The 27,923-nt window shown below is 43.1% G+C and overlaps 1 protein-coding gene and 1 long non-coding RNA gene across 13 annotated transcripts in view; both read left to right on the top strand.

The window, feature by feature from the left end:
• Positions 1–24,584, top strand: part of LOC138826093 (uncharacterized) — a 33,233-nt gene extending 8,649 nt beyond the window's left edge. The window contains exons 1-4 of one of the 2 annotated variants that reach the window (XR_011371562.1): positions 9,163–9,218; positions 20,100–20,186; positions 20,971–21,080; positions 24,442–24,584. This is a non-coding gene — a long non-coding RNA (uncharacterized lncRNA). Of the gene's footprint in view, positions 1–9,162; positions 9,219–20,099; positions 20,187–20,970; positions 21,081–24,441 lie in introns of those variants that run through there. The other variant, XR_011371561.1, reaches the window with a different exon arrangement.
• A 1,450-nt stretch (positions 24,585–26,034) lies between these two features.
• Sgms1 (sphingomyelin synthase 1) overlaps positions 26,035–27,923 on the top strand; it is a 263,136-nt gene continuing 261,247 nt past the window's right edge. For 8 of the 11 annotated variants that reach the window (XM_070021115.1, XM_070021117.1, XM_070021116.1 and 5 more), the window contains exon 1: positions 26,856–27,129. The gene's annotated coding sequence lies outside the window, so the exon portion shown is untranslated. Of the gene's footprint in view, positions 26,056–26,169; positions 26,343–26,855; positions 27,130–27,614; positions 27,731–27,923 lie in introns of those variants that run through there. The other 3 variants (XM_070021110.1, XM_070021109.1, XM_070021106.1) reach the window with 3 other exon arrangements.

Below are 27,923 nucleotides of genomic sequence, written 5' to 3'. Positions count from 1 at the left end.
CCACTTGAGCCACAGCGCCACTTCTGGCTTTTTTCTTTTTGCTTATGTGGTGCCGAGGAATCGAACCCAGGGCCTCAGGCATGCAAGGCAAGCACTCTACCACTGAACCACCTTTCCAGCCCCGTATAAAATAATATTTTATGAAATAAACTCCAAGAAAAGGAAGCAAGAGATATTTTTTAGTTGCCATTGTTGCTGTTCTTGTTTTCCTTTTGTCTTGTTTGTTTGTTTGTTTGTATTTGGGAGGGTCAGGGAGGGAACATAAAAGGTTGGACAGGATGAACAAATACAACAGTGGTACTCACTAGACACTAAGAAGCATATTTCTTGTTGGCAAGATTATCAGTCATTTTCATGATTTTCCTTATGTTTTTTTGCAGATTGCAATTTACAGCAGCACACATACATTGTTTTTCTAATAAAAACATTATTGTAAAACCGAAAAAGAACAAATGTGCCCCTTCTGCCACTTTGAACTGAATCATGAGGCTAAATTCACTGCGGCTAAGTACCAGTAATATATCATACTGTAGCTACTGCAAATGTAGCCACGGACTTTTCATTCCATCTTACACATACTGTAGAGATACTTGGCCCAGATCAGCATTTCAAGATAGCCATCTAAAGCAGAGGGTTGATACAATAAAATAGATGCCAAGCTTTCAGTACTTCATGGTAATGGAAATGGCGCTTTTTATTTTTTTTTTGTACTGAGTGCCTTAGAGACAGATTTCTAGGACCAGACTCATAACATTTCCAAGAAAGCTGCATGAATTTCTTTTTGATGATATCAACCCCTCACAAAGAAGTTTTAAGGAAAAACAATATTTTTAGAACCAAATAAAAGGATTCTATAAAGTTGAAACTATTGAAGACAATGGGGAGAGGTTGCATGTGCTGAACGAGCACATTTTTGTGAAGGATCTGAATCATTTAGCGATCCCTTATCATACAATATAGCTGGGAACAATGGACATTAAATATTTTTTAAAAGCTATATATATATATATATATATATATATATATATATATATATATATATACTTGCAGTAACAGGGGTTGAATTCAGAGCCTTGTATACGTGAAAGCACCACCTCAGTCCTTTTTGTTTGTATTTGTTTTTCAGATAGGATTTATACTTTTCCCCAGGACTAGACCTGGGTGGTGATTCTCTTACCTTTGCCTCCTAAGTATATGGGATTATAAACATGAACCATTATGCCAGGGTTATTATTTTTTTGAGATAGAATCTTGCTAACTTTTTGCTTGGTTGGGCCTCAAACCTTCTTATCTCTGCTCCCCAAATGGCTGGAATTACAGGAATGAGTCACCATACCTAACCTCAGATTTTAATGACTCTTTATTTTATACTTACACTTTAACTCTGTAAGTTATTATATGGCTAGACAGGCAGACAGATATGTAGGTAGAATATATAAGAATATACGTACCCATTGTATTTTAGAATATAAGACCATAGAGTTATAGCATATAAGACTATGGCTAACTCAAACATGTTTACTAAAATGTGTGTGTATCTCTGTGTGTGTGTGTGTGTGTGTGTGTGTGTGTGTGTGTATCTCTGTGTGTGTGTATAGTTAGTTCTCTATATGTACATGTTCCACTTCTATAGATTCAACCATCTATAGATAGAAAACACTTTTTAAAATATTGGACATGACAAATTTCTTCTTGACATTTTTTCCTAAACAAAACAGTGCAATGACTATTTACATAGCATTTACATTGTAGTGCATCATATAAGTACTTTTGAGATGATTTAATATATACAGGTGGAGGCTACCTACAAATGTATCATTTTATGTAAGGAACTTGAATATCGTCAGATTTTGTTACTCAAGGGATCCTAGATTCAGCTGTCAGAGTACTGAGGAACAACAATATGTGTGTGTGTGTGTGTGTGTGTGTGTGTGTGTGTGTGTGTGTGTGTGTACATACACAGTTTATAGTTCAGTGCGTGCTTACTTTGTGTCAGGTACTCTATTGAGATCCAATGTTGATTAGCTAGCAAACATGACAAGTTTCTTATGTCCAGTAGCAGAGATAGAGAAGCATGCAAGCAAATGCAAAATCACCCATTGTGAAAAGTGAGGCAAAGGGGAAGAACAGAATGGAAACCAATTTAAGTAGGTTTCTGCTGCTTACGTGCTATACTACCCTGTTGAAAGTATCCATCTTTCTTCTTCATACCTAAACTCTTGAAATCTGCACAAGTGTGGGGTGAATTGCATCTGTCAATAAACAGGGAATGGAAATGGTCCAAATATCATTACTTCAGGATGTCCAGTTCAGCTCTAGGTCCCATGAGGGCACTGACTTTCTCACTGGAGGCTCTTGCTATATTGTATAACTCACCTACAAAAAATGACTTCTTTTTCTACTATTCTGTGATCAGTTTCAGTATTTCAATGATTACCATGCTTACAAATAGAAATAAATGGCACAAGTGGCTCATGCTTGTAATCCTAGCTCCTTGGGAGGCTGGGATCTGAGGATCATGGTTCAAATCCAGCCCAGGCAAGAAAGCTGGTGTGACTCTTATTGCCAATTAACTAAAAAGTCTGGAATGGGGGGCTATGGCTCAAGTGGTAGGGCATGAGCTATCTGCATAAAAGCTAAAGGACAGTGACCAGGCCCTAAGTTCAAGCCTCATTACCCACACCAAATTGCAAGGCAGGAAGGCAGGAAGGCAGGGAGGCAGGGAGGCAGGGAGGAAGGGAGAAAGGGAGGAAGGAGGGAGGAGGAAGAGAAGGAGGAGAAAGAGAGAGAAAAAATGAAGCAAGCAAGCAAGCAAGCTAATATGTATTTTAATTTGTTGTGGCTGAGCAAGAAATAATGAAACGCTATTCATCTGGTCAGCAATTCTTATTTTTAAAATCCAAAGGCAGCCAATGATATGATCCATGCACTTTGCTATTATGATAACCTATAGTATGTAAATTATTAAGCATGTCTAACAGTTAATTCATTTCAATAATACCAATCTGTCAAGACATAATAAATCAACAAGAAAGTCTACCAACAACTGGCTGTCTCAAATATTACCTATTGAACTACTCAAAACGTTTTTATGTAGTCATGAAACTTGAAAATTGTTTCTAAATGAGCAAAGCTATTCACACATCATTTCTGCCACCAACAAAAGAAATGCCACTGTAACAGTTGCTGAGTACTTTTTATGCAAAGCCAATGTTAGTGACAGATTTTAAAGCATATAATTTGTCTCAATACATGCATCATTTTATTTGCAAAAGAGCCCAGGCCTGAAGAATAAAGTTTCAAAAAGTTATTTATTTTGTATCATGGCAGAATAGAATTGGTGAAAACTAACAAATAGAATTGTGTGCTGGGGGGCTGGGAAAGTGGCTCAGTGGTAGAACGCTTGCCTTGCATGCCTGAGGCCCTGGGTTCGATTCCCCAGTACCACATAAGCAAAAAGAAAAAAAAAGCCGGAAGTGGCGCTGTGGCTCAAGTGGTAGAGCGCTAGCCTTGAGCTGAAGAGCTGAGGGACAGCGCCCAGGCCCAGAGTTCAGGCCCCATGACCGGACCCAAAAAAAAAAAAAAAAAGAATTGTGTGCTGGTCTTTAAGACTTGGAATTATGCCATTATTTTAGAGGGGATATTATACTAGCCCCCTCCCAAACACATATTCCCAAATATACCAAATGAGTACACTTGGATTTGATTGTATAATTTGATTCCATGATGTAATAGGTTATACATGGGAATAGATTCATAAAAAGTTAGGCTGCCAGCATAACTTCAAAAAGAAAGCTTTGCTAATAAGCATGAGAGTATCGGCTCAGGGATTGAGGGATAGGTTGTTCAGATCTCTAGTTGGTGAGAAAGGAAGCAGGAAGCAGGAAAACCATAGCTTGTCCGTTCCCCTTAAGAGAGAACAACAATTCTTTACCCCTTGGGAACAATGGAAATGCGTTAGCTTTCAGACTGCTCTTCCCAGATTTGGAGAGCTAAGAGTCAGAGGTGCTGGAGTCATTAAACCTCAGTCATTATACCTCAGATAAGGCAGAAGAAAGAACCCAACAAGATGCTTCCAGAACTTTCTTGAAATATTTCACTGACTGTGCACGTATTTGTTGTGGTATGTTTTGATGTAATATGAGATGACATGGTATGATAGATGATATAATATGACACATTGCCCACAGGTTCATGTGTGAACGCTTGGCCCCCAGTTTGTGGCACTATTTGGGGAGATGGTGGTAACTTTAGGAGGTGGTGTCTGACCAGAGGATCTAGAGCACTGGGGATTTGGCTTTGAACGTTATATCTGGTCCACAGTCTCTTTCTCGCTGTTTCCTGGCTACTATGATGTGGGCTGCTATGATCACTACACTTTTCCCACAGTGGTCAGTGCTAACGTTTCCCAGCAATGAATGATGTGTGGCAACACACAGATTGCTGCCAGCTAGAGGAGCTCATCTGAGCCTTGAGGTTCACAGTTTTTACTGAGGCTCAGTCACATAAATACAGAGAACCACAAGTGATAAGTCTGACCACCTGTTTGGCTGCCCTTGGTTTCTAGTCCCTCCATTTAAGCTAAGAGGACATGGACCAAACACCCTTTATCCCCACACCATAGACTTTCTGGCCTGCACTATGGTTTCCAGGTAGAAAACATACTCTTCTCAGGTAGGACAGTCCAAGAGCTTAAAGATTACTTCTCAGGAGGTGAGGACAAAGTACCGAACTCTCTGTGTGAAAAGTGGATTCTTTTCCACAGAAAATAGATGAGTCATCTTTCCTTTTCTCCCTGTCCTTTTCTTTCTTCTCCCTGGGATGATGTCTGGACATATGGACATCACTGTGGCAGGGATGTGCCTTCATGTAAGTATAGATCTTACCCCATCTGTGCCTCCGTGAGGTGGCTGATCCATTCAAGTTCCAGGAGGCTTGCTATGGTGTGCTTCCCCAACTGTAGTGACATTCTTTGGCTCAGTTAAACCCACTCTAGTTTATCTGCCAGTACTGAGGATCCCACCAAATTATCTCTCCAACTCCTGCCATAGGCATGAACCTTTAAACCTTGGTATCAAGATGATCTTACTCCTCACCATATAGCCTGTATTCTAGAAGCTATTAATTCTATGACTTAGCTTGTTTTCCACAGGGGAGTCTGAGAACTCCTAAAGCCCTTACATGCCTTTGAAGAACAGAGGCAAGGTTGGGAGGGAGCACGTAGGGCCTCCCTTTGTTGAATGATGCTTTTCATTGTTTTGTATCAGTATCAGGTTGGTATAAGGTCTTCTATGTGATGGTCCCTTCTCAGAATTCTGAGTGAGGACTGGAGTGTCAGTCTTCTTAGCTTCTTCCCCAGTCCTCTGTCAGACTTTGACCTGGATAAGGAGGAAAGCCGTGACACAGGTTTTTGACTGCTGCTTATCCTAAACTTTTTCTTCTGAAGTGCCTCCTATAGCAACTAGGTCAGAAGGAAGAACTTCATTATATCAGATTTTCCTTTGTCCCAAAAAAGGAATTCCTCAGGCTGTGCTAGCTGAATGGCTTTAGGGAACCAGATTTATAAAGAAGGAGAAAGAAAAATATTTTCAAAATATTTCTTAGCTAGGTACCAGTGGTTCTCAACAGTAGTCCTAGATATCAAGACTAGTTCTAAGCCAGTAAGGACAGGGGAGTCTGTGAGACTCTTACCTCCAATTAGCCACCAAAATGACAGAAGTGGAGCTGTGGCTCAAAGGTTAGAACACTAGCCTTGAGCAAAAAAGCTCAGATACAGTGCTTAGGCCCTGAGTTCAAGCCCCATCTTCCCACACACAATTATTTCTCTTATATAAGGAAGGAATTTAACAATAATGATAGCCCAGTACACACTGAGTGAAAATACAGAAATCTTTTTTCTTACTTTCTATCTATGTTGTTAGCTTTCTTTTTTTCTTTTTCTTTTATTTCTTTTTCTTGTGTGTGCACTAAGCTTTAACACAGGGTTTTGTACACTCGCGTAGCTTTTTCTGTTAAGGCTGTCACTCTACCACTTGAGCCATACTTTTACTTCCAGCTTTCTGCTAGTTACTTGGAGATAAGAGTTTTTCATATTTGCATTCCCAGACTGGTTTTGAAACATAAGCCTCATATCTCAGCCTCCTGAGAATTTAAGATTTCATATGTGAACCACTATTGCCGAGCTGTTTAGCTATCATTCCTGTGACAGAATGTCTGACACAACTTAAAAGGAAGAAAGGCTAGTATTCTTCATATTTTCAGAGAGGGCATGGTGGAATAGTTCACATCATGGTAGCCAGGAAGGAGAGAGAGAGAAAGGGGGGGGAGGGAAGGAGGGAGGGAGGGAGGGTAGGAGGGAGGGAGGGAGGGAGGGAGAAAAAACAGTTACATAGTTTATTCTGTCAGGGCTCCTAATCTCTATGGGTAATGCAGGCCACATTCAGGGTGGGTTTCTTCCCTTTAGTTAATTCTCTTAAAAAGAGCTCACCGAGACACTCAGAAGCTTTACTAATTCCCAAAGCAAGTTGATGATCATGATTCATCATCACATCATTTTTGTTGATGATCAAGATTCAAGTTGATGATCAAGATTCATCATCATATTACTTTTGTTTCTTTGTTTTTATAACTGGTGGGGGGTTGTTTTTTTTTTTTTTTTGATGGTTGTGGGGCCTGAACTCTGGGCCTGGGCACTGTCCCTCAGGTCTTCAGCTCAAGACTAGCACTCTACCACTTGAGCCACAGCTCCACTTCCGGCTTTTTCTGCTTATGTGGTACTGAGGAATCGAACCCAGGGCCTAACACATGCAAGGCAAGCACTCCACCACTGAGCCACCTTCCTGCCCCGCACAACTGGAGAGTTTTTAAACTAGAGAGTTTAAGTAGTAAGACAGACTAGCATGAGGAAGCTCATAGTTTTAGAAATGGGAAGTAATTCACAAGGTTTTGGAGTGTGCTGATAATAACACATATATTTGGACACTATATATTAGAGAATTGTGCTGATTTCATTTAATTCCCCCTCAGAAACCCCTATTATTACTTTTATGTTTCAGATGAGGAAGCAAAGCAATTTTTCAAAGTCTTATAGCTGGCACCAGAATTTACAGTCAGTACCATCCAACTACATAGTCTATACACTAATTAGCCTTTCAGTGAGGCATTTCTATTTCTGTTTTCCTCTTTGTCATATAAAGGCATTCAGTAAAACACAACTTTATGCTCAGTTGCACCCACAGTTTTGTAAGCTCCCAGCTTCCCTTGGTGCTAAAATGAAATGTGGCATTTGAAAATCTGGTCTGATGTTGGCAAGCACCCCAAAAATGCTGCTAGTATTATTGAGGGATCCAGCCACTTGAGACTCCACTTTCCTAATCACTTCTTGAGGGAGCTTATAATGAATCTAATTGGAAGCATCTACTTGATTCCCTATAGGAAATCATATAAACCAGTAAACCAGGGCAAACAAGGTGCTAAAGTCAATAAATGGAAATAAGTTGAGAATGCAGAACTAAAGGTAGGAGCGCAATATGATTTTGTATCTTAGGGGTAAAGTCACAGGTAACTGTGATGTATGTGAAAAGGGAATTTATAGTTTAGGCATTGGAACTAAGAACATATTTTTCCTCCAGGCATTTGATTCTTTAAAATACTACAAAAATGGGAATTTAAGTGGTGTCAATGAAGAAAAAACTGTGGGGTATTGCTCTGTTCAAAGGACAGAATTCTCTTGCACTGATGGCTAACTCCTATAATGCTAGCTACTCAAGAGGCTGAAATGTGAAGATTGCAGTTCAAAGCCACTCAGGGAGGAAAGTCAGTGAGACTCTTTATCTCCAATTAATCACCAAAAAGCCAGAAGTAGAGCTGTGGCTCAAGTGATGGCATGTTAGACTTAAGCATAAAAGCTTAGAGACAATAGCCAGGCCCTGAGTTCAAGTCCCAAGACCAGCACACACTAGACACACACACACACACACACACACACACACACACACACACACACACACACACACACACACACACACACAGGACAGCATTTGGGGAAGATCTTAGACGCTCTGAGACTCTAACCTAGGCTCTGTGACTATGACTAAGATGATGCTGAATCTTCATTTAGTTACTCACTTGCAGGAACCTCAAAGAGATGGGCTAAGGGCTAAACTTAGCCTTGTCACTTAAGAGCCTTAATCACCTTAGTGCTGGTATTATAGATATGTAACATTATGCCTAACATCATTTATCTATGTTTTCATATGGATACTTTTTTGATAGGTAAGATGATATGATGAGAATGGACAATAGAAGTGGAATCATTAGTTAGAAGATAGAGAATGAGAGAGATTAAGCTAAAGAGTAAGGCAGTGTCATGTTACATGAAATGATACCTGCTCAACTCCTACAACAGTGCTCAGGATGCCATAGTGGAGCAGAAACACCAATGAGCCTCTTGAGTTTGAGCAGAGTAGAAAGAACTTTACATTTGTTCCTTCCTTGATTTTAATAATACTTCTCCCTTATCTCTGGTTTCAACTTTCTGTGGCTTCAGTTATCTGTGGTCAACCACAGTCTGAAATTTTAAAAGGAAAATTCCAGAAATGAAACAACTCATGAGCCTTAAATTAGGCACTGTTGTGAGCAGATCAAAATCTTGCTTACTTGTACCCTGGACGTGAATTCACACTGTATATGTTATCTGCCCATTAGTTACTTCATAGCCTTCTGTGTTATCAGCAGGACTAGAGGTCCCATGCTTGTATTCCAGAAATGCATATTTTTCTTAATAATGGCCTCAGAGCACAAGAGTAGTAATGTGAAGGAGGTACCAGGATACAGAAAGTGGACAGATGGGTGACTATGTGACAACACTGCAGGGTATAGAAGGAAAAAAGGCATGTGGGGCCCTGGTGGCTCATGCCTGTACTTCTAACTACTCAGGAGGCTGAGATCTGAGGATTGAGGATTGAGGTTCAAAGCCAGCCCAGGCAGGGAAGTCCATAAGACTCTTATCCCAATTAATGTCCAGAAAGCCAGAAGTGGCACTGTGGCTCAAAGTGGTAGGGTGTTAGCTTTTGAGGCCCAGACCCCAAATTTAAGTCCCACAACCACGACCACCACCACCACCAACAACAACAATAACAAGACAGTATGTCTGTGCTTTCAGGTGTCCACTGGATTCTTGGAACACACATACACCCCCCGAGGATAAAGGAAATGTGGTATGTCCTTTAATCATTTCCTGCCACACAGATGTTCTTACCATGTGTGTCCTGCAGGCTCCTCCCATTGGTAAAGTCTCCCCATCTACCAGAATTATCTCTTTAGTCTTCCACACCTTTTCCCACCTCCTTCATTCTATCTTTTGACCAGTTCTTTTAATGCCTTGGTTTCAGTTAACATTTCAGAGGCTTTGACCCTGAACATTTTCTCCCAGAGAATAACATCAGCAAGATAGTGGTGGTAGCTACCATGTTGCAGAATGCATGAGGATGACTGAGAAGTAGAGGCAGTGATTGTCCGTGAAGAGACAATGATGAGATAGGCCTGGAAATCCTGGTGTCTAGGATCCAGGAGGAAGCAAAATCTGGAGGGGGAGAAAATCTGTAGAATGTTACAAGTCACTGCTGTACAAAGTTAGGGAGAGGACTGTAGGAGTTGGCATTTATGCACTGCTAAGGTTAAGAGGATCGTCTCCTTGAAATGGGAGTTGTCCAACATTTGTTCCTTTCTGTCCACCTCAGAGTCTCTGCCTTTGAGGAACTATTTTTTCCATGACTATATCTTTTAAAACAAACAACAAAATCTTGAAATCCATTTAGCCATAGGTTTAATAAGTCAATCATCTAGGTTTTCAGATGGATTGAATTGTTACATGGAAATTTCCATCCCATCAATTTCTAATTTGTGTTCTGCCATCTCCACGGAATCATCACTATCATTATAAGTTTATCGGAAGAGCTGGCTGCCTTCCAGCTAAACCTCTTCTTTCTGAGTTGTCTATTTTACATTACCCTTTCTGTCTTTTTTAATATGTAGGCCACTCCTTTTAAAAAAAAGAAAGAAAAGAAAAAAACAATTCAAAACATGTTTTTCTTTCTATTGCCACACTCAAGGCATTTTTTAAACAATATTTCTTTATGATGTAACTATACATAATGTTTTGGTTTGGTTTTGGTTTTATTTAGGCAACACTGGGAATCCTGACAAACCCACTTTCTTCAGAGTATAACTCCTCTCTTTTAAAAACAGCAACAATCATTGCTATTATATGAATAATATATATTTCTTAGCATAAAACTTATCTTTAGAAGAGGATTTACTCCATATTAGACATTTCTTCCCTTCCTTCTCTTTTCTTCCTTTCTTTCCCTTTTTCTCTTTCTTTTTTCCCTTCCTTCTTTCTTTTTTGTGGGGGTACTTGGATTTTTTTTTTTTTTTTTTGGTCTAGTCGTGGAGCCTGAACTCTGGGCCTGGGCACTGTCCCTCAGCTCTTCAGCTCAAGGCTAGCAATCTACCACCTGAGCCACAGCGCCATTTCTGGCTTTTTCTTTTTGCTTATGTGGTGCTGAGGAATCGAACTCAGGCTCTCAAGCATGCAAGGCAAGCGCTGTACCGCTGAGCCACCTTCCCAGCTGTGGGGGTACTTGGGATTGAACTCAAGGCCTCTGACTGTTACTTTGCTCTTTGGCTTAGTGCCAGTGCTCTACCATTTAGGTACACTTCTATTTCCAGATTTTACTAGTTGGTTGTCAATAAGAATCTCTTGGCTATGTTTGCCCAGGCTGGCTTCTAACCAAGATCCTCAGATCTCAGCCTCTTAAGTAGCTAGGATGACAGGTGTGAGTCACCAGCACCGGGCTTTCAGTATTGAAAAGTTCTACTAAGGAACAAGTAAACAACATTTAATTAAATGCACAATTTGATAATGGATGACAGTTTTGTAAAGAAGAGAATTGTAAAGAGCTTCAAACACCTAGGCGGATTTCTAGAGAGTAAAGGAACCACAGATTCATCTGGGTTTGCTTCCTGGTTTTGTCATTCGTGTGTCAAAGGTAGATATCAAATGAGAGTATGGGGCTGGGAAGGTGGCTCAGTGGTAGAGCGCTTGCCTTGCATGCCTGAGGCCCTGGGTTCGATTCCTCAGCACCACATAAGCAAAAAGAAAAAAAAGCCAGAAGTGGCGCTGTGGCTCAAGTGGTAGAGCGCTAGCCTTGACCTGAAGAGCTGAGGGACAGCGCCCAGGCCCAGAGTTCAGGCCCCACGACAGCCCCCCCCCAAAAAAAATAAATGACAGTATGATCCTATGTCTATTTTGCTATTTGTAAGGTTATCCAAATTATTTATTGGGTTTCTTCATTATCACTGGATTATTCCAATTATTATTGGATTTCTTCACTAAATAGTGTGTTCTTTTTCTTTCTTTTATTGTACATGGCTGGTTAGTGAACTGGAATAAATTAGATTTAAAATGATTCTCAAGGTTATTATAAAGTGTATTGACTGCTTTGAAAAGAACAGAAGCAACTTAGAATAATATTCATGGAGAATTGCTTTGTGCTTTTAAGAATCACTCACTTACAAAGAAATGTTTCTTCTATAAAACAAACTCTATTGTAGACCTAAGGCTACACAATGCCAGCACAAAAAAAAAATGTGTTATCAAATTTATTAATTGGAGTCAAGTAGATAGTGCTATCAGTTCATTCTTATATTCATTAGGGTTTATTTCACAAGATATTTCTTCCCTTTAATTGCCAAAGTATAGCCTTAAAACTCTCTACCAAAGGACTAATTTAGGTCAACATTGAGATAAATGTGTTTCACAGCTGTGTTTCACAGCTTAGCCAAAATAGAATCAGAGACTTATATGACAACCCTCTAAACCACAAATGTCTTTTCACAAACCTTAGGTGAAGTGTGACAGCGAATAGAACTGAAGCAGTAAGACTCAGTAGTAATTTAAAGAAATAGTTTGATCAACCAGCCTCCATGAGAACCAAAGATGTAAATATCAGTTTTGTTGAGTTTTTGGTAGCAATCTATTCAAAGTTATCCCTCTCAACTTCAGCTACAACAATTTTAGAGCTCGTGCCTAAATTCCTCCCTCTAAGGCTTTGATTTATAGGTCTGGGTGTAACATGGGCATTGGGATTTTTTTTTTTTTTTACAAGTTCCCAAGTCATTGGAAGAACTAGTCAGGGTTATGAACTTGAAAGGTTTATAGCTTTATAGGTTTGGCAGCAACCACATAGCCACTGACAATTTCCTTTTAAGTTGACTGATTTCCTTTTAAGTCAGTAAAAGATAATATGTCTCCTGAAAAATAAAACCTTGAAAACTGACCTTCCTTAAGGAATGAGAATTTCTAAGTGTGTATTCTTAGCACAAGTACCTTTTATATCTCCCTGGTTGTCAAGTACAGTCAAAGCCTGGCTTCCTGTTATTTAAACCCAGCCATGTGACATTTTTCCAATACAGATATATGTATTAGTCTATTTTCTGTTGCCAGTAACACAATACCTTAGATTGGTTGAGTTATAGATTTTAAAAAGAGGTTTATGTTGGCAGATGATTACAGAGCTTCAGTGCTAAAGGACAGCATCTAGTGATGGCTTCGTATTGGCAGAGATGGCCCTGAGTTGGTACGTTACATGAGAACAGGGACTTGGCATGCATATTGCTTCTGGTTTTTCTCCCTTTTATAAAGCCACACATATTCAATCTTGGGAGCTCCATTTTGATGGCCTTATTGGAACCTAATCACTTCCTACCGCCAAGCTCCATGGATTATGTTTCTATTCCTTTTACATCTGGGTTAGTCAATTTTGAGTTACTATAACCAAAAAAAAAAAAAAAACCTAAGACAACTTAAAAAGAGAAAAAGATAATTTGGGCTCATTGTTTTGGAGGTTGGTCTCACTGCTTTTGGGTCTAGGCAGGAAAGCACATCACGGCAAGAAGATACAGAGCAGGACACTGCTCACTCATGGCAATCAGAAAGGAAAGACAGGGAAACTCTGGTTCACCTTTGTAGATGTACTCCCACTGACCTAAAACATTCTTTGAAGCCCCACCTCTTAAAAGCTTCACCTTTATTATTCCAATAGCATTAATCTAGAACAAACCTTTAACACATGAACTTGGGGGTTGGGGGGGAGAGGAGAGCTCTCTCAGTCCAAGTATACCTATCTCATAATCAGGGTAACTTTGAAACCTCCCATGAAGCTATAGGAGGCACATTTGAAATCATAGGTGAGGGCTGGGAATGTGGCTTGGTGGTAGAGTGCTTGCCTAGAGTGCATAAAGCCCTAGGTTCAATTCCTCAGTACCACATAAACAGAAAAAGCCAGAAGTGGCGCTGTGGCTCAAGTGGTAGAGCTCCAGCCTTGAGCATGGAGAAGGCTCAGGGACAGAGCCCAGGCCCTGAGTTCAAGCCCCAGGACCAGCCCTCCCCCCAAAAAAATCATACGTGAATCATAGCGGAAGATAACTGAAGAAGCAGTTTCAGCCATCATTAAAGTTTCACTCAATTTGTAATATGTTATGACTTGCTTAGTGTTGTTTATGTTTGGTAAATGCTAAGTGCTAACCAAAAAATACAGACCTGGATATTAGTGGTATGCTTTTAGGAGCCATATGATGCTATTTTCCTGAAGAGAATGTTTAGAAGCTCTATTGATGAAATAGCTATTAATGGGATATACTCTTGAGGTGTCAGTGCTCCTTAATCACAATGCAGTGCTACAGGAGATGGCTTGCTTTACTCCTGTGCTGTTCCACGGGGATGTTGGACCCTGGCTCCATGCAAATGAAGGAGGATGAGACAGCTTTGCAGTAGTTTACCTTGTCTTGCCTGGACCACAGCAATAATAGTCTTTGTTCATCTGAATTTCTGAGACATATTCTCACTATTTAACCCAGGCTGGCTTCCAACTCACAAGACCCCTGCTTTCAACTTCTTGAATTCTGAGATTGCAGGTGTGCATGGCTCCACACAGCTTTTAAAAAATAGTTTTTTCCTTGGTCTTTGCTTTTCCTTGACTGTCTGCAATGCTTTCCTAAAATATCATGGTTAGGGATGACTTAGTAGATATATTTTTCCCTAATGCTGCCACTAAGTAGGCTGAACATTGCATGTGAAAGAAACAGAAGATTGTCAAAGGTGGATGGAAGCAGGGAGCTGGGGGTGCTAGTGTATGTCTGAAAAATCCATTTGTGGAAGGCTTACCAGTAAACATCTAGAAAAATAGTCCTGGAATGAATAGATGTGCTAGAAAAATATGGGGTACAAGATAATCATACAAACATCAATTTCCATATTCTAGAAGTGAATGTATAGAAACTAAAAATGTAGCACCTGGGTTGAGGATGTAGTTCACTGGTAGAATGCTTGCCTAATACGAGCACAGCCCTGGGTATGAGCCCCAACACCATAAAACAAATAAGTAAACAGAATTTTTTTCTTTTTTACAAATCTTACTCCCAAATGCTTATATGTAATTATAATAAAACATTTGTAGTACTTGTAGGTATAAAATTAATGTTTGTGGAAGAAATAATAAAATATCTAGCTGGGAGTACAGGTCAGTGGTACAGGACTAGCCTAGCATCTATGGTGGACAAGTGTTCTACCACAGAATTAACACCCTCAGCCCAACAACATCTTTATGTTTGACATCTTTATGTTTTTACATGTGATTTTCATGTAGCTTAGCAATTATATTCTTGGACACTTATCTCAGAGAAATAAAGACTTTTATTTATACATAAACCTGTATATAAATATTTGAGGAATGTTTATACAAAATATAAACATTGGAAATAATTCACATGCCTTTTGATACATGAATAGTTACATAAACTGCATGTTATTGTTTTAATATCATTTGAGTGTGTCCACCAAAGCTTATGTGTGGAAATTAATTATGAGGAATTAACAGGGTAAAAACATAATCCAATAATTGATGATATTTAGAGATAAGGGATCAGAGGGAATTGATCTGGCTTCAAAAGGGCATTAGACAGGGTTAATGTAGTGCTGAAGACATTCTGAATCTTGGCTACATATCCTTGTTCTACCACAGTTTTGCAATAGCTGCTGTTGATGAAAACCAGTCAAAGGACACATACTCTTTGTATTACTTCTTACAACTGCATGTGACTTTCAATTATTGAAAAAGAAAACTAGGTTAAAAAAAACCCACACAGATCTTACTGTATCATATCTCTTTAAGCAACTTTGTTTTCACCACTGCTTGCAAGATAAAATCAAAACATTTCATAATGCTTAACTAGAATTTGTGTGATTAAAACTTGTGTGGTATAGCCCAGTGACTCCCAGTGGCTGGCTGCTAATCCCTAATACCTCCCCAAAGCCCTACCTCTACACGTCATAGTTGGATTAAATTTCCATCCTTCTTATAGCTCACAATGGGGGATTAAATTTCACCTCATGAATTCAGCACTGGCAGTCCACTAGAATTACCTATGAGTTTATTAAAAAAAATACTGATGTTTGGATCCTACTCCAGCTCAGTTAAGTCAAGATCTCCATGAGGTTACTAGACATTCTTTTACTAAATTCTGTCTCATCACCAGCTCATAGGCTCTTTAAGATCAGGAACTAGATCTGATTTTGTTCTTCATTATCTAAATCAGTGGCTAGCATCTTGAAGGCATTTAGTATTTATAAAGCAAATGAATGGAAAGGAGATAGAAATACTTCCTCCCCTGTTTTCTCACTCTTGTGACCTTCCTGAGTCCATTTACGGAGTAAGATGACTTTTCAGGCCATTCCCACCTCTCCAGGATTGCGCTACAAAATTGCATAGAGGGGCATCAGGATTGGTTCCATATCTTAGCTATGGTGAATAATGCTGCGATAAACATGGTTGTGCTGGTAGCTTTGGTATGACATTGTTTGTGATCGTTTGGGTAAATGCCCAAAAGTGGGATTGCTGGGTTGCCCCTCAGTAGATGAATGGATAAGAAAATGTAATATGTGTGTGTGTGTGTGTGTGTGTGTGTGTGAATTCTATGCCTCCATCAGAAAGAATGACATTGCTCCATTTGTATTAAATGAAGTAAGCCAGACCCAAAGAAACATAGGTCCCATGGTTTCCCTTGTTTGCAATGACTAGTACATATCTATGACAAGCAGAGAAGGTCAAAGGCTATGTACCTATGACCATATGAGATCATGTTAACCGAAATGAACCTCAAGACAGGGACACAAGGGTTTTTTTCTTTCTTGTTCTTTTTTCTTTTTTTTTTTTTATTGTGAAAATACCATACAGAAGGGTTACAATTACATGGGCAAGAAAATGAGTACATTTCTTATAAAGCATTGTTGCCTCCTCCTTTGTTTCCCTTTCCCATCCCTACCCTCCCCCCCTCGCCAAAGTTGTAAAGTTCATTTTTCAACATAGCAATTTGTACATCTCGTTGTTGCAATAGGTCCACCTGTATCCCTAATTTAAATGATTTGTTTTTGCCCTTCCCCTCTACAAATTATACCAACATCAAATACAGTGAAAGCAGGGGTTACACCGTGGGAGAGGGACATACAAAGCAACAAAGAAATCATCTTTTTTTTTTTTTTTTTGGTCCGGTCATGGGGCCTGAAATCTGGGCCTGGGCGCTGTCCCTTGGCTTTTCAGCTCAAGGCTAGCACTCTACCACTTGAGCCACAGCGCCACTTCCAGCTTTTTTTCCTGCTTATGTGGTGCTGAGGAATCGAACCCAGGGCCTCATGCATGCAAGGCAAGCACTCTACCACTGAGCCACCTTCCCAGTCCAATCACCTTTTAAATATGTTAGAAACAATTGCATGAAAGAAAAAACATTTGGGGTTCATTTCACCTAACATCAACTTATCTGACCTTTTCTGCTTGTCTCAGACATATACTAGTTATTACAAATAAGGGAAACCATGGGACCTATGTTTCTTTGGGCCTGGCTTACTTCACTTAATAGAATTTTTTCCAAGTCTTTCCATTTCCTAACACATGGGGCAATGTCATTCTTTCTGATGGAGGCATAGAATTCCATTGTGTATATATACACCACATTTTCTTGATCCATTCATCTACTGAGGGACATCTGGCTTGGTTCCATATCTTAGCTATGGTAAATAATGCTGCAATAAACATAGTTGTGCTGGTAGCTTTAGTGTGGTCTTGTTTGTGATCATTCGGGTAAATGCCCAAAAGTGGGATTGCTGGGTCATAGGGGAGCTCTATGTGGAGTCTTTTGAGGAACTTCCATACTACTTTCCAAAGTGGTTGAACAAGTTTACACTTCCACCAACAATGCAGTAAAGTTCCCTTCTGTCCACATTCTCTCCAGCATCTGTTGTTATTATAGTTCTTGATTATAGCCATTCTAACTGGGGTGAGGTGGTATCTCAATGTTGTTTTGATTTGAATTTCTTTTATGGCTAGAGAGGTTGAGCATTTCTTCATGTGTCTATTGGCCATCCTTCTTTTCTCGTTGAGAAGTTTCTCTTTAAGTCTTTAGCCAACTTATTTATTGGGCTGTTGTTTCTTTGAGGATTTGTTGCTGGGGGATTTAATTTTTTGAGTTCCAGGTATATTTTAGATATGAGACCCTTGTCCATTGTATGGCTAGTGAAGATCTTCTCCCAATCCGTGGGCTTTCTGTTGATCTTGCTAGCTATGTCCTTTGCCATGCAGAAGCTCTGCAATTTCATGCAATCCCATTTGTCCAACCTTTCTTTGATTTGTTGTGTTTCTGGGTCTCTATTAAGAAAATTTCGGCCTGTGCCAAGGAGACCTATGGTTTCTCCTATTCCATCCTGTAATGTTTTCAGAGTGTCTGCTTTGACTCCATGGTCTTTGATCCATTTGGAGTTGATTCTGGTGCAGGGTGATATATAAGGATCTAGCTTTAGTTTTCTACAAGTAGTTAACCAATTTTGCCAGCACCATTTACTGAAGAGGCTGTCTTTTTTCCATTCCGTTTTATTAGCTCCCTTATCGAAGATTAGATGGCTATCTTTCTTGCTATTTTTTAAATGGACTTATAATGCACTATGTGATTCTTTTGTTTCTTTTGTAAGTTCTTCCCCCACGGTATAACCCCTGTTTTCACTGTATTTGATTCCGGTGTTCTGCATCTTGTATATACATTTTTGTAATTTGGGGAAGGGAAAGGGTATAGTGGAATGCTTAAATGGGGATGCAAGTTAACCCATTGTGACGATGAGATATATGGGACACTATGTTGAAAATATCGGAGGGGGGGAAGAGAGTGGTGGGGGGGCAGGGAGGGAAGTGATGATGGGGGAACATCAATGGAGGAGATAACAATGCTCGACTGGAAATGAATACCCTACTCATGCAACTGTAACCCCTCTGTACAGTATCTTTACAATAAAAAAATGTAAACGAAACAGAAAAAAATTGCCTAGACACCATGGTATTCCAAGATGGAACCAGCCTCCAAGTATAAAATCTGGAAATGTTGACTGTGCCTCCTTCTTCACACTCAATCAACAAATGAATGAAAGTGAAACAGAAGCTGACAGGGAGGCTGGGATGACACATATTCTTACTCATGCAGAAAGAATAGAAAACATTTTAAATGCAGCTTAAAAATTAAAAGCACGTATGGAGAAATGGAAAAGGATTCGGGGGAAAGAGACAAGTTTTGGGAGTGGAGCTCCCAGTCTTTGATCCAGCCATCACATTTGCAGAAAGTGAGTGTGGTAATGAATATTTTAAACAACTGCTTTGAGACATTGCATATTCTTACATTTTATGAAAATATTAGTTCACACCCCTCCCCATAATTTTGGAAATAGCTTTATTTTCAGCAGCTCCACTTCATTTCCATCTTACATCTGTTCTACTTAATTGGTGGGAATTATCTTTCTTATTTTATCTTAGTTTTGATATGGGGAGTGGTTTTTGTTTAAAAGTACCCACTAGAACTTTCAAGATTTCTGGAGGTAAAACATTGTGTGGGAGGGGCTAAGGAGAAGAAATTTCCTTTTCCACACAGGTCTTATGAATGTGTACCTGCAGAACCATTCTGTTTTTCACTATTCAATACTTAAATTATAAAACTGCCTTTGTGAGTTGGGGTTGTAGGACAGTGGTAGAGTGCTTGTCTAGCATGTTTGATTTAGGTTTGATCTCCAGCCTGGTAAAATAAAACAAAACAGTAATAACAACAAAACCCAGTGGGGAGTAGGGGAAGGCTTTGTGTCCAATGATTTGACTTAATTGTAGGCTAATTTGTAAGTGTTCAGAGTACTCTGAGCTGAGATCCATTGACAAGTTAAGTAACTATGCTATTCAAGTTCTGAATGGATGCTAAGGAGTTCTCTAGGCTTTGTAGAAAGAAAATAAACCTTTTTCAAAGAAAATTTATCATCTTCACGTTGGGCCACTCATTTGATCAGCATTTAATTTTTTTTCTTTTCTTTTTTCTTATTTTAGAACTGGAATTAGAATAAAGGTCTTATACTTGCTAGACAGACACTCTACTGTCTCCAGCCCTTTATTTTGTTAGTTATTTTTTGAGGCCCGAGACTGGGATTCAAATTTGGTACCTGATGCTTTTACTCATCGGCTGGCCCACTACCAACTCAGCCATACCTCCTACCACTTTTGCTAGTTATTTTTGAGTTGGGGTCTTACTTCCTGTCTATACATGTGCCTGAAAGTTAATTTGCCTATTTTACGCTTCCTGGCATAGTTCGAATAATAGGTGGATCCCACTATCTCCAGCTTTTTCTGCCTATATGGAGTCGCATGAGCTTTTCTGCTTGGGCTGTCCTCAAAGAGTGATCCTTTTGTTCTCAGCCTCCAACACATTTAGGATTATAGGTGTGAGTCACCACTGTCTGGCAGCATTTTTCCTTTTAAGAAGCCTCTGTAACAGCACTTAAAACATTTATTTTTAATGAGGTCAAATTATAAAGTTCATGGAATCACAACTCAAGATGGGAATGACATCTTTGGCCTATCAGAGCAGGATTGTAGATTTAGCAAATAAAATGAAAGAACACTCAGCTAACTTTTAATTTCAAATGACTGATGAATGTTTCTTCCTGATAACTATGTGTACTACAGACAGCATTGGTGAAAAGGTAAATACTGGCAGGAGAATGGCCTAGACTTGCTGTGAAGAACTGGAATCTCTCTACTTTGTGGATACAGGTAAGACATGATCTGTGCCTTATTCCAGGACTGCCTGACAAACACTGAGTGACCTGGTGCTGTAGGGTTAGCTGAGACATAAATCCAGTACTTAAAAGTGCTGGGTGAGAGCTGGGTGCCCGTGGCTCACACTTGTAATCCTAGCTACTCAGGAGGCTGAGATAGGAGGATCACAGGTGGAAGCCAGGTCAGACAGGAAAGTGTATGAAACTCTGACATCCAATTAGCCACCAAAAAGCTGAACGTGGAGCTGTGGCTCAATTAGTAACATTTTAGCTTTGAGAAGAAAAGGTCGGGGATAGCACCCAGGCTCTGAGTTCAAGCCCCATAACCAACCAACCAAACAAAAAAAGTGCTGGTAAACTCCAAAGAAGGATGATTAAGCAATTAAAAATTCCAGTTTACTTTGGTCATCCATTTTGACCACTGTCTAAATAAGTGATTCTCAATTCAGGGTGATTGGCTGAATTTTTTTTTTAAATCTTAAGTCTAAAGACATAGCATTATGAGTGTTTGACTTTTTGCATTAATTCCTGTCAAAAGTCAGAAGCCCCTGTGTGTTCCATGGAACATGCGACAATCTCTGGAGCCATTGTCAGCTGAGAGAAGGCGCTTCCAGCATGTAGCTGATTAAGAGCGGGGATGCTGCGTATCACCCTACTATTCATAGGACAATCACTCACAACCAAGAATTATCTGGTCTGATCTAGATTGCAGAGCACAGGATTTATCATCAAGTTATTCTAGCCCTGTCCTGCTGTGTGTTGATGTCTTACTTTTCCAGGTGTTAATGAAGGAGAAAGAGTATATTCTACGTGCCATATAATAAAGGAGATGATGGAATGCCGATTCCAGGGCAACAGATGAAGAGGTGCCCATGCAGTGATATCACAGGTATTATTTTATCAAATAATTAATATTCCAGTTGTCACCATGGAGTGAAGAATAAATTTAACCTTCAGACATGGTTAAGCTGCTCTTCTTTCCCCCGACCCCCTGCTTACATTGTAGGTTCAAATTAGCCCAGGGTAAACTTGATGGAGCTATAGGAAAATTGACAAAAGTGAACATTCCAAGGAGGAGATGACAAAAAAAAAAATCAAGAAGCACTTAAGTTTTGGTAAGGGATTTAGGAATTTCCTAAGATAAGTACTAACAGGGACTTCTGTCTTTTGACAAGAAAGAATGCAAGGTCAAAGGCTCAACTCCTGTGTCTTTAGACATAGGATTAAAAAAAAATAATTCAATCAGGATTTTCCACTAGCATCATCCATACTTCAAGCATACCATCAAATCTCCTGTAGCCATTCATATTCCTCACAGGGCTCTAGGGTTCCCAAAGTGGAAGAATGTTGATATTCCTTCAAAATCTTCCAAACTAACAGAGGGGTCAGGAAAAGTGCTAGTCCCCAGTTAGTGCGGTCTTCCCTGCAGCATGGCCTAGATTTAAAAGCCTTTGAAGAGTCTGTGCCAGCAGTATAAAGTCCAGGTGATTGCACTCTCCTCTCCTTTACTGTGGGAGACATAATTTTTGTTTCAACCTTCCAATTAGTTTTGCTCATCCGGGACTTGTTTGCAAATGGTAGCTGGAGGAGAGAACGGGTGTTCATTATTTTGTGGACTACCGCTATTGCTGTAATACTTATGAGGAAGCTGATTGCAAACTACAATAAACATCCAGAACATAGTGAAGATGCTTCATGTTTTTATTATGCATACTTCTAATTGTGTACAAAATATTTTATGGACATATTTTCATATTAACGACCTTATTAATTCTCATGACACTCATGGGAAGCAAAGAGGGGGTGGGTTATATTATTCACATTTTAAGAGGCAATAATTAGACCTGTCTGGATTCATACATTGATTACTTGAGAGCCAGGAAGAAAAAGCAAGTTTTGACAATTGTGCCAAGTCTGCCATCCAGTACAGCACTCTATGTTGATTCACCAGTCCCTGCTTTGTGGTCAGTCATAAAATGTACATGACAGATTGTGAAGGGTATAGTTGGTATGGTTGGAGAAAAATATAGCCAGGTGATTTTTCATTTCTAGTTTACGTTTTTAAAACAAGAATGCCACATAGAATACAGTAACTATTATGGCTATTTGGTGCTAAGTTCTGTGCTAGGTACTAAAAGAGGAGAGATAAATATTTAACCTTCATATGATAATCAGGTAGTGGGAGATAGGTTTATGTGAAAAAACAGAAATTGGAAATGGGTCATGAAAGGGTATTCATTCAAATGAGAAACTGGGAAATGGGACTCAATTGGACAGAGGGGTTGCTAGTTTCTAGAAGAGATATAAACTTGGGATCAGTTAAATGTTTATTTCCCACCATGTGAACTGAAGGCAGAAAAATCAGACTGGGAAGAGAGAGAGAAAATAAGCAGGGTCAGAGGAAGCAGAGGGAGATTCCTGGTTTCCCGGTAGCACTCAAGGTCCTGGCTCCAAATCTTTTCCTGAACCTCAGCTACAAGCCTGATTGACCCCTAGGGTTTTAATGTCATTGGCCAACAGGAAAAGCCAAGCCATTCGTTAAGCCAGGAATTTTAGCCAAGAAACAGAAATGAACACAGAAGGTAAACTATTACCAGATCTACTCCTCAGGGCAAATACTTGGAAATAGCCATGTTGCCTGCAGTTGGCTTTTCCCATCAACTTTAATTTAGACCCCAGATTGTGACCAGATTGGCCAGGCTGAGGGGCCTTATGTGGTTCTGTGGCTTTGTATTCTTCTCCTGACACACATTTCCATGGATCAGTACGAATGCCCGTGAACCCCCTCAGTACTGTTTCTTCTGTGACCATTTGGTAAGTGCTGTTGCTTACCAGTCAACTGGCTAAAGCTGCAATTTTAGTCTGATTATCTTCTAAAGGTAGAAGGAACATTCATTTTGTATATCATCACCAACTCCACATTTGGCAAGTGAAGTATTTGCCTCAGAATTAGTTCTCAGTATCTTTTTTTTTTTTTTTTTGGCTGGTCCTGGGGCTTGAACTCTGGACCTCGGTGCTGTTTCTGAGCTCTTTAGCTGAGGGCAAGTGCTCTACCTCTTGAGCCACAGCGCCACTTCTGATTTTCTGAGACTGGTTTATTGGAGATAAGAGTTTCACAGGCATTTTTGCTGGGGCTGGGCTTTGAATTGTGATCCTCAGATCTCAGCCTCCTGAGTAGCTAGGATTACAGGCGTGAGACACAGGTGCCAAGCTCTCAATATCATTTTTAACATGTATTTTCATGACAGATTGTAGCTTGGAGGCAATTCATTTTTATGTTGTTTCTAGTTGTCCTACTAGCTATGTAATTCATTATATTCTAAATACTAGAGAAACCTAAAATGTTTCAAACAAGCAATATGTTCTGCATTAACATTTTGGTAAGAAATCTTTGAAGATTCAGCGGACTGAACACACACACACACACACACACACACACACACATATGTATATGTATATATCAGTTCTGGGGCTTGAACTTGGGGCCTGAGTGCTGTCCCTGAGCTTTTTTGCTCAAGGCTAGCACTCTACTACTTTGAGCCACAGCTCCATTTCTGGTTTTCTGGTGGTTAATTCAAGAGTCTCATGATTTTCTTACCTCAGCTGGAGTTGAATTGTGATCCTTAGATCTCATCCTCTTGAGTAGGTAGGATTATAGGCATGAGTCACCTGCAAGAAAATCATTTTTAACTGGGAGGGATACAAATGGTGGGGAATTTAGGATCACAACTAAATTTAATTTCAAGGAGAGTCAACTTTTTTTTTTGTCTTGTCAGTCGTAGGGCTTGAACTCTGGGCCAGGGTGCTATCCCTCAGCTCTTCAGCTCAAGGTGAGCATTCTACCACTTGAGCCCCAGCACCACTACAGGTTTTCTGGTGGTTTTTGGAGATAAGAGTCTCCCGGACTTTCCTGCCCAGGCTGCCTTTGAACCTCGATCCTCAGATCTCAGCCTCCTGAGTAGCTAGGATTACAGGCGTGAGTCACAGGCACCTGGCTGAGAATCAACTCTTAAGTGGCATTTCACGCAGGATTAACTTTTAGGTTTTGTGATTTCCTGTACTTATGGTCATTATTAACATATGGTGTATTTGTTTCTTTTTCTCTCAGAAATAACTGAAATGGGAAAGTTTATACTTTTTCTCCCCCGTGTTACGGTTCATCCTAAAATTACTGTGGGGCACCATTTATGAAGCTATTATGAAATATTTAAAAAATACAATTTTTATTTTTTATTTTTATTTTTTTACAGAAACTACAGAAGAAAACGGACAACAACCACCCATAGCACCGTAGGCTGGGGACGTAACACTTAACGACTGCTACTATTTTGCAAAATTGAGTTCCTCTTTACGTTGGGGGAGGAGGGTGTCACTTTCAAATAAATTCAAGATTCCTTAAGTCTTACTTCAGATGTGTTTACTTTTGACTTTATTGGCAGGAAGTGTGAAGCCAGGCCGCATAGTCTTGCATAGTCTTGCATTGCAGCACTGGAGAGAAAATGACCAACAGTTTTTTTCTGGCCTTTTTGCTTAAATTTTATTTTCTTGTAAGATGCTGCACAGAGAGGTTACAGTTACAGTAGTAAGGTAATGAGTACATTTCTTGACTGGCGCTTAAGTCTTTAAAAACAAAAACCAAACTCCTATCTCCAGACCTCAAGCCTTTGCTTTGCAAAACATTTGCACCTTTTAGGTGCAAAGTAACACAAATACCCCGTAGAATTTACAGACCCCTCTACACTCACAAGTTAAAAATGCTTGCAGCGAAAACGCGATGGCAGCCCTAACAGATGCAAATGACAGACGCAAGCTTTCCTAATCTGGGGTGGGGGGGGGGGAAGGAGGGAGGCGCGGTGTTACCCTAGGGTGAAAAGGCCAGAGACGCAGGCGTGGAGGGCGCCCGTCCAGTCCCCCGAGGGGCGCGCTGCCTCGTTTCGAATCCCAGACGTCACAGGGATTTGGGGGGCACAACACGTTTTTCCCCCAGTGGCTCACTGGAAAATGGGTCGCCGCGAGGCTTAGCTGACAGCTCATCCGAAGTCACCCGAAGGGCTCCATCAGATCTCCCCACCCCCAGCAGCGTTTCCGACCCCGTGGGTAGGTCGGTCTAGGGGGTCCGTGAAAAGTGCGATCGTGACGACATCCCGGCTGATGGGTCCCCCGCTAAACAGGGATCCCCGCAGACTCGGTCGGGATCAACGTCCACTATGGACAGCACGACCGTGCGTGCGTGCGTGCGTGCGCGCGGCCCACCGGCAGGGAAGAGCGGCGGTGCGGGGCGGTGCGGCCCGGCCCGGGCCTCCCACCCGGGAGGCGGCTGGAGCCGCGGGGGCGCTGGCTGACGAAAGGGGAGCCCCCTTCCTCTCCCCAGCTTCCACCCCTGCGGAACGGCTGGGGCCGTCGCCCGCGCCCATCGGCGCTCCTGATGTCCAGCCTTTAGGTGGTGGTCGGGCGAGGGCCGGTCAACCCGGAGAGCCCAGGCTGCGTGCAGCCATTTCGGTCCCGCGGGGGCAGGGCGGGCGGAGGCCGGTGCCTGGGGTGGGAGGAGGGCTCGGCTTCCGCGCCGTGAGCTCCGGCTCCGGCTTCCGCGCCGTGAGCTCCGGCTCCGGGATCCGTCCCGAGGGTCAGTGGCCGGAGTGCCGGGTGGAAGATGGCTGCCCCGTGTACCGCGGACGGTCACGTGTCCCCCCCCTCCCTCTAGTTCCGATCCCGCGGGAAGCACGGTCCGGGCTGCAGGGCACCGCCGAGGTACGGGGGGCGGGGGGCGGCCGAGGAGGCCGGACACGGCGCAAAAGGCCAGCTCTCCCTACTACCGCCCCCGTTCCCGGCGCCGGGGAAACCTTCCTTAAGTCGGTCCGCTCCAGGTAGGGCTACCGGGCATGCGCAGTACTCCCGCCCGGGCCCGGCGCTCTCCGGGTTTTCGCCCCAGCGCGGAGCGGCTGCGGCGGCGGCGGCGGCTGCGGCGGCGGGAGGTGGGGCCCCGAAGGGCGCGGGGGATCGGCTCTGCTGCGCCCCGAGACTTGTGCGCCCCGTATAGAGCTCCTCCAGCCTCTGGGCGTTGCAGATTGCACGGGCTGTGCAACTGTCTTATTCTGGGAGGAGGAAGATGGGGATCTGGAAAGAAGTTTGAAAACGGGCCGCAGAGTTTGAGGTCCGCAGCCCCCCCCCCCCTTTAAATGAGCATTCAATCAGGTGTTAAACACGGGTGTCGCAGCGCTCGGCTGGGGGTAAGAGCATCTTCGTTGCCCCAGTTCCGACCCGGGCTTCCCAGCTCGCGTCCTCCGCTCTCCGCCCAGCCCCGGCTGCGCCCTAAAAGCGTTAGCACCCCCATAAAACCGGCCTCCAGTCCGAGCGGCCTCCTAAGGGCGGGGGGCCGGGCCTTCCTCGCCGCCGGGGAAGCGCCTGCCTGCATCCCCCGTGTTCTCACTACGTGGCAAAAACAGAATGAGAGGGGACCAAGCCTCGACCACCCCAAAGCAGCACCGGGCGGCCCGGGGTCCCACTTGGGTTGGGTCCCGGGAAGAGGCACCCCCCCCGGACCCCGCCCGGCCAGCCCGGCCCGCCCACTCCCCCCCGGCCGCCGCGAACACCCGGAGGAGCGGACTGGCGCCGCGCGGGAAGCCGGGCCGGCTCGGCCGCGGACTGGGCATGCTCGGCAGCCCCGAGGCTCGCGGTGGCAAGTCGGAAGCGTTCTCACCAGCGAGGCGGCCGCGGCTGGGGCAGCGGCGGCGGGCTGCGGGTTTCGGGCAGGAAGGGAACGGGAAGGGCCAGTCCCGACACCTCGCTCGTCCCTGACGCCGCGGCCAGCCAGCCCGAGCGCGCGACCGGGGGGGCGGGGGTGGGGTGCGGAGCCCCGACGCTGCCCTGCCCCGGATTTCGTTTCGCGGCGTGGGGGCTCAGCGAGAGGAATTCCGGCGGCTGCCGCGACTCCGGTGCAAGTGAGTCGTGGGGCGGGGGCAGAGTCGGCCTCGGGGTGGCCAGGAGGGCGGGCGCGCCGCGGGTGTCTCGGGCCAGGCCTGACCCGCGGAGGGGCGGGCGGCCCTGGGGAGAGGGGGCGTGAGCGCAGCCCGGGCGGGGCCGCGCGCGGACCTGGGGGGCACTCCCCCGGCCGGGCCGCTCGCGGGGGGTGGGTGCGGGAGGGTGGATGCGGGGGAGCGCGGTCCGGATCCCGGCTCGGAGGGGGCGGGCCGTCGGCGGGGCTCCCCCAGCCCAGTTGGGGCGGTGAGGACGGCGGAGGCGTCAGCGGACACCTCTCCAGAGGTGCTGAGTGACGGCTGCAAAACTTGCCCCCGGTGTCCTATTGGGGTGAGCGGACGGAAAACTCGGAGTCGAGGACCCCCCCTCGGGCAGTGGCCAACCTGGGGTCCGGACACGCTGGGCGGCAGGACCCCCCGCCCCCCAATCACTGCCCCACCCCCCACAGCCCAGGCAGCGGCGTGACAGTTGGTACCTCCAGGCCAGATTGCAGCGGTCCAGGGCGCCCAGGGTTTTCGCGATTACCCCATTGCGACCCCTCGATGCCCCTCGACGACGGAACAGGTGGGACCTTCCCTCCTCCCCTCCCCCCCTTCTCGTGGAGCGAGATCCTGCGGCTCGGTGCGGCTGCCCCTGCCCGGTGGGGGTGACAGGGGTGAGGCCTGGAGGGCCATTGTGGCCCAGACTGGACAGTCTCTCCTGGACGCGGCTCTCAAGTGCAGGCGCGGGGGGGTGCGTGGGGGTGTCCAAGCGATCC

Source organism: Dipodomys merriami, unplaced genomic scaffold, assembly GCF_024711535.1.
Source record: "Dipodomys merriami isolate MVZ:Mamm:240054 unplaced genomic scaffold, mDipMer1.0.p SCAF_14, whole genome shotgun sequence".
Lineage (NCBI taxonomy): Eukaryota > Metazoa > Chordata > Mammalia > Rodentia > Heteromyidae > Dipodomys > Dipodomys merriami.
The sequence above is the reverse complement of the archived record's forward strand: the minus strand, read 5'-3'. Positions and strand labels throughout refer to the sequence as shown.